Here is a 6,273-nt window from a genome sequence, read left to right on the forward strand (position 1 = left end):
ATTCTCTGAACTTCATGAAGCCGCTAAGCGGTCGGCCACAACAGCACCAGCATGGTTAGAAAGAACCAGGCCGAGCAAAAGTGAAGATGCACGCGAAACTCGAGGAAACAGACGCCTCATCAACAAGCAATATAGCACTGGCCCCTTTATAAGCGTGGTGGGTGAAGGAGGAAAAAGGAAAGCTCCAGCAGCAGAACAGCCACCCAAGCGTGCAGCACCAACACATCAGGCGGCTCCACCTCGAAAGGCCGTGACTAAATCTCCTGTGCAACACCAAGAAGCCGGAGAAGCTGCCCTGGATTTCCCATTCCCAATCGAGGAGGTAATTAAACTCTTGGAAGCATGGATTCAAGATGATGCCATCAAGCTGCCTCCTATCAGACGCCCGCCAACTGAAGAGGAAATGACAAATCCCAAGTATTTCTGTTACCACAGGTTCGTCCATCACCCGACCAACGAATGCAATAGATTGAAACGCATCTTCAAGGAAAAAGTAGAAGCGGGAGAACTTCAACTGGGCAATGAGGGAGTTCACAGAGATCCTCTTCCAGTCAGGAGTTGTATGCTTTTTGGGGACTCCATTCACAAAACTGTGCAGTCCATGATGCAGCGTGTATGTGAACTCCTATATTTCTCCAAGGTGCAGCGTCATGACATATTTGCATCCCTCAATCGCGTTGTGTCGGGCAAACGGCTTTTCTCTGTCGAAGAAGCCATTCCTAAATCCCGATCTTTCTCGGGAAACACTGTTGGAAAGTGTAACTGGGGACTGCTGACCACTGCTCACCCGAAGGATGTCGAGTTCGATAACACACTAATCGACGTGGCCTCCGACTTCAACATTATTACTGTCAAGACTTTGATATTTGAAGGGGTTTCAAAGACAGAGGCTACTCAGTGGTCAAAAACCCAGAAGGGGAAGCAATGAATGCTTACGGCTACATCAATCTCGAAATCAATGTGGGAGATGCTTTAACACACGGCAAATTCCACATTGTCAAAGAATGCCCAAATTATGACATGATTCTGGGGCGCTCGTGGGTGCATAACAATAAAGCAAAATTAGGAGTATGTCATCTACCGGTGTCCGTATCTGAAAGAATTTCCAAGAAGCCGTCTCGACCCTGAGGACTATATGCTGCCGTATCTACAACTTGCCAATGTAACCCAGTTGCCTGGATAAAGCCCATCGACGTACATACGCAGATTTCGGACACAAGTAAGTCTCGTTGAATAACCCTTTCTGCAATCAGTCACTTCTTCTCTCGCCCAAGCCTGGGGACTAGATCCAATTATCAATCCGGGTGTCATTGGAAGGTGTGAATAGGATGCCGGCCCCTTCAAGTGTTTCGTCAAAAGTTTGGAAGCTGTCTTAGTCGACAATAATCAAATAGCGGCGCAACACCAAAACCCATTCCAAGTTGGAGACATGGTAGTAAAAGTCACCGCTCAGCCTCCTTCGTCCGATTCCACAGATGAGCCATACCTAGTAGCAGAAGTTATTTTGGGAGGCTACTGCAAGTTCATCAATGCTGACAAGTTAGAAGGTGTAGTAATACATGCCCGATGACTCAAACCCTTCAAGGCCTAAGGTGTCACGCTGCCTCTTGCTTCAAAATTCTCCCTAGTATTTCCTTCAGCAATTTCTCTTTTCATGCAATCTCCCCTCCTTTAAAATGCCAAGTCATATAAGCTCTCACGTCGCACGGTGAATGTGACACCCCCCTCAAATTAAATTAGATAAAAGTTTGAGGAAGAGCAATCCTGGTGACGACAAGTGGCGGGACTCTATTGGTCGGGACATTAAAATTTTTATAACAATCTGTTTACACCCGGTATTTAACCGGCCGTTAGTAACACTGTCAACATAAAGATGGGTAGACAATACTTTTGTCAGAATTTGCGCCTAAATAATTTGTTACATCTCGTTTACACCGGATACTTAACTGGACGTTAAGTTATGCCGTTGGTGTGGACAATACTTCCGTCAAACTCTATACCCTAAAAATAACCGAGCCTCCGTTTCGTCCCATTTACATCTTCTGTTGCTTGCTTCTCTGCCATTTTGCCTTCAAACCGAGCTTTTTTTGAACTAAACGATCAATCCTCAAATCTGGAGTTCTTCTTGGTGTAATCTTAAATCCATCACAAACTCTTTAAATAGACATCGATTCCAATCACCAGAACCTATTATTCATCACCGGACTTCCATTTATCAATAACAACAACGAACCCTAGAAATTCCCTCTTCTCTGTTCATCAATTACATCTCCAATTACTTCTCAAACCCTAACTGCAATCTCGAATTCAAACTAAACCCATGTCTTACAGCCACATGAACTCTTAGATTCATTCTTAATCTTCTCTGATTCCACTCAATAATCCATGGCAGTGACATCTAAACCCATCTACGGTTCATCAGTAAATACTGTGTGATGTCGAAGAAGAAGAAGGTAACCCTGGATTTTTTTTTTTTAATTCTTTGTTTGTATCGATGTTTTTAGATTTCTGAAATATTTTGTAAGTTTTAATCACTGTTTAGATCAATACAATATCTTCATTAGTGTCGAAATACTGAGGATATAATCTTAATTTTGATAAGAATGAAACATATTTTTTATCATGTTTCTATTGATATCTGAATTATCTAAGTTAATTGGTATTTCAATCATGCTAATAGATATGCTACTGATAACTAGATTAACTGATTACAATCTTCATGTCAACAATTTGTAAATTTGACTTATTATCTCTAATGGAATTGTTGATTGCCGTTTGTGGTTTTTGGGTTTATGTTTAATTCTTCAGCTAAAGGACTGAAGAAGAAGTTGAAGAACGGCGAGAAAAAACAGACAGTAGTCTGGATCAAAAAATGTTATCCAGACAATAGTTAGGATCAAAAATATTTCGGATGTACATGTGTATATGGTAAGTCTGATGAATTAAACTTTAGAGGGTAACAAATTCGTATACCTTTGAGTACGACAGTTCAGTTAAGTCATTTCTAATTTAGAAGTGGATTGTGCTGGCATTTAGTGTAATCTAGCTTAAGAGAACAAATTTATTTGATATCTGTGCTCAAAATTCGAGTGATAAATAGCCTATGATGGCAATGTTCTGCAGACTAACTATAATTTGTAGGTAAGGGCTAGGTCAGTTAGTTTTACTAACTATAATTTAATGGTCAATAAATATTTTAACTCTGCTTTGTTTATTTTCAGGCATGTAAGTTTACTACATTTATCCTTCACACAGTATTACTGATAGAGGCAGGGGAATTCACTCGAATAGAGGTCCATTCCAGACTCTAACAAGTAAGTAGACTCTCTTCTTTTAACAAGTAAGTAATTTCTCTAGAGAATCAAAAGAGATATTATATGGAACGAAAAAGAAACCATATGGACTAAGGGTTTATGTATTTTTAAGATGTTTATTCACGGTGAATCTTGCAGATTGCGTTTAAAGCTTGCTTTTTGAGGGGGATGAGATTCAGGTCATGCAGGAAATGGTTGCAGGTGCAAAGAGTAGCATAACAAATAGTGGGTGTGATTTTAGGTGTTATTTTTTTTTTAATCATGTAGTACTCTCGGTCTTGAATCAACATCAAAAACTGAGAATTGTAGAATTTTGGTGTTTTCCCTTTCAAACATTTTAGAAAAGACCAGATGGAGAATGGAAAAATAGTTGATTCCGTAAGAAGGTTCAGAAAACTATATTTCCCTACAAGTAGGTTTAGTGGGATTCTTTTGCATCCACTAAATTTGATCTGATTTCTATATTGTATTTTTTATGTATAAACAACTGTATTTCTTGAGCAGACTACACTATGTTGGTAAGTGTATATGAATTCCAGCGAGTGCGATTTTTCTCTCCCTGTTACTACTTTGTATTTCTCTTTGTCATTAGGTATATACTTGGGTTTATCCCATCTCCAGATTAATTAAGTTATTATAGGTTCTTTGTCCAACACCTCAAACACGAAAAAAAAAATAAAAAATTACCAGTTTTTTGTTAAACTTCTTGCATATAGGTAACGTTTTGTTTTGGGCCAAAAAAACAATTACCAGTGTAGGTGCAATCTTCCTCCACCCGGCCATGTTTTGTTTGGGCATCCAACCAAAAATCCTAAGCATGCATTGGGATGAGGCGAAGCCGAGCCATATCAAATGAAAAACGCATTGTGACGGGGCGGGCGAAGCCCGCGACACTAAATAAAAAATGCACGAAGGGCCTCGCCCGCCCCACTAAATAAAAAATACACGACGGGGCGAGTCGAAGCCAAATCACATCAAACCAAAAATATGGTTAAAAGAAGAAAAATGGACGGTTATCGGGTCCGCGCAGCGCGTAGCACGGGCAAAAAATCTAGTATCTGTAATTCCTCCAAAATAATTGCACTGCTTGCATTCATAGTTAGAGTTTTGATTTTAATTAATGCATCGTTTCTTTCAAAAATAAGTTTTCCTGAATCATCCCAAAGGAAAAGTACCGAGTAAATCCAAACTCTCACAAAGCCATTAGCAATCACTTCAAAATCAAACCCTACAAGAAATATCTCATTCAAAATACTGAAGCGGAGAATACGCAAGGAAAAAGATCATCGGGTGGCGGCAGACACCTTCTCTCAGCTGGCTTCAACCTTCACCAGACAAGATTTCCAGAGATCTCACCAGTCTGTGGCACCTCACACTTCTACATACTCGGGCAGCATGCCACAGACGCCCTGTAAGATTTGCGAATAAAAGTTGGTCAACTCCTTAACTATTGCCACTGTTTCCCCTATTTTGGAGTTATTATTGCCAACGACATGCGGGGAAGTTATTGTGGAAGTAGCCAAATGGAGGAAATGTGACATGTCAACTAGCATTTCCGTTTGCTGAATCATTCTAGATGAATGGAAATGCTTATTTTTCGCAAAAGCGTGAATGAAAGAATATTACTCGGTGAAGCATGGATCCAGTCAAAAAAAAAAAAAAAAAACCTGAAGTACCAAACATCTACAAGCTACGAAAAAGATTGTTCTTCTACGAAAGGATATAATGAACTGGGAAAACTAGTAGTCAATGCCAATGCTAAGGTCAGCGGCGCCTCCACTAGAGTTCTTTCAAGCACTTGCTCCAGCATCCACTCCAGAAGCCGTTTCAGCAGCAGCTTCAGCATCCTCTCCTAGAGCTGTTTCAGTAGCAGCTTTGGTAGAAGTTGTTCCAGTTTCCTTCTCGTGGGCTGCACCGACATCTTTCTCAGAAACTGATCCAACAACCTCTTGAGGATACACTGGTTCGTCCAATTCAGAGTCAAGGATTACGATGTCGTTATGTACAGGATAATCAAACTTATTCTCTCCCAGGGGCTTCTTATGCTCAACCCTTCGTCGTTTTAGTCGAGCAGCGAACCTTTCAGCTCTGGCACTTGGTTGCTGAGACGCCTCGTCGCGCTGAGACGCCTTATCAAACTGGGATGCTTCATCATGTCTCCATTTCTCCTCCATGTCAACCGAAGCCATGAAAGCTTGAGCACGCCCTCGAACAATGCGCAGATGAGTGAGAGGCATACCATGTGTGATCTGGCCAGCCTCACGGAACATAGGATCGATTTTGTTTAATACCTCTTCAGACACAGAAAACTTGGGTTTGTCAACTTCAAAGCTTTTCTCCGAGGAATTGGAAGAGTGATCATCACCAGAAGTTCCCATCATATAATGCAGAAAGGCATTATGTCTGTATCAACAACCTACGTGATGAAATAAGACAAAAGAAAAGCTGCAAGAAGATATGAAGAAATACCTGAAAAGAAGATGAACGAAATTCTGTGATGATCGATGTGAAAAGAAAGGCTCAGAGTAGTCTTTTATATTACGCCGATATAAAAGAGAAACCTGAAAAAGAGAAACTTTTTCGCCTGCTGTATATGAAGGCTCGGGATACGGGATATCAACTGGATTAGATACTTATCTATCTGGGGTAATTGGCTCACCTGGGTTGCTGATGGAAGGAAGCTCGCTGTTACAGAAGCAAAGCCAACGGAATAAGATTAGAAGAGAGGGTAATCCCTTTTGAATGCACGAAGCCTTGAGAGTTTGGGTAGGAAAAGGAATTCGTTTTGGATTCAGCCACGCCTAAATCAGCACCAACATGAGACAAAGCTCCGTGACAAAACCAGCGCCAATACTCCGTGGCCAAAGTTGCAACGCCAAACACTAGTACCCTATAGCCGAGCCGGAAGTATGCCAATGCTCCAAGCCGCCAGTGCAAAGATCATGGGCTACTCGTGCCT

The 6,273-nt window shown here is 41.1% G+C and overlaps 1 long non-coding RNA gene across 1 annotated transcript; it reads left to right on the forward strand.

The window, feature by feature from the left end:
* The first annotated feature begins 2,047 nt into the window (after window positions 1–2,047).
* On the forward strand, window positions 2,048–3,879 carry LOC113330855. Its single transcript, XR_003350535.1, has 4 exons — window positions 2,048–2,453; window positions 2,809–2,928; window positions 3,222–3,314; window positions 3,453–3,879. It is a non-coding gene; the product is annotated as an uncharacterized LOC113330855 (long non-coding RNA).
* Window positions 3,880–6,273: the final 2,394 nt, after the last annotated feature.

Source organism: Papaver somniferum, unplaced genomic scaffold (assembly GCF_003573695.1).
Source record: "Papaver somniferum cultivar HN1 unplaced genomic scaffold, ASM357369v1 unplaced-scaffold_119, whole genome shotgun sequence".
NCBI lineage: Eukaryota > Viridiplantae > Streptophyta > Magnoliopsida > Ranunculales > Papaveraceae > Papaver > Papaver somniferum.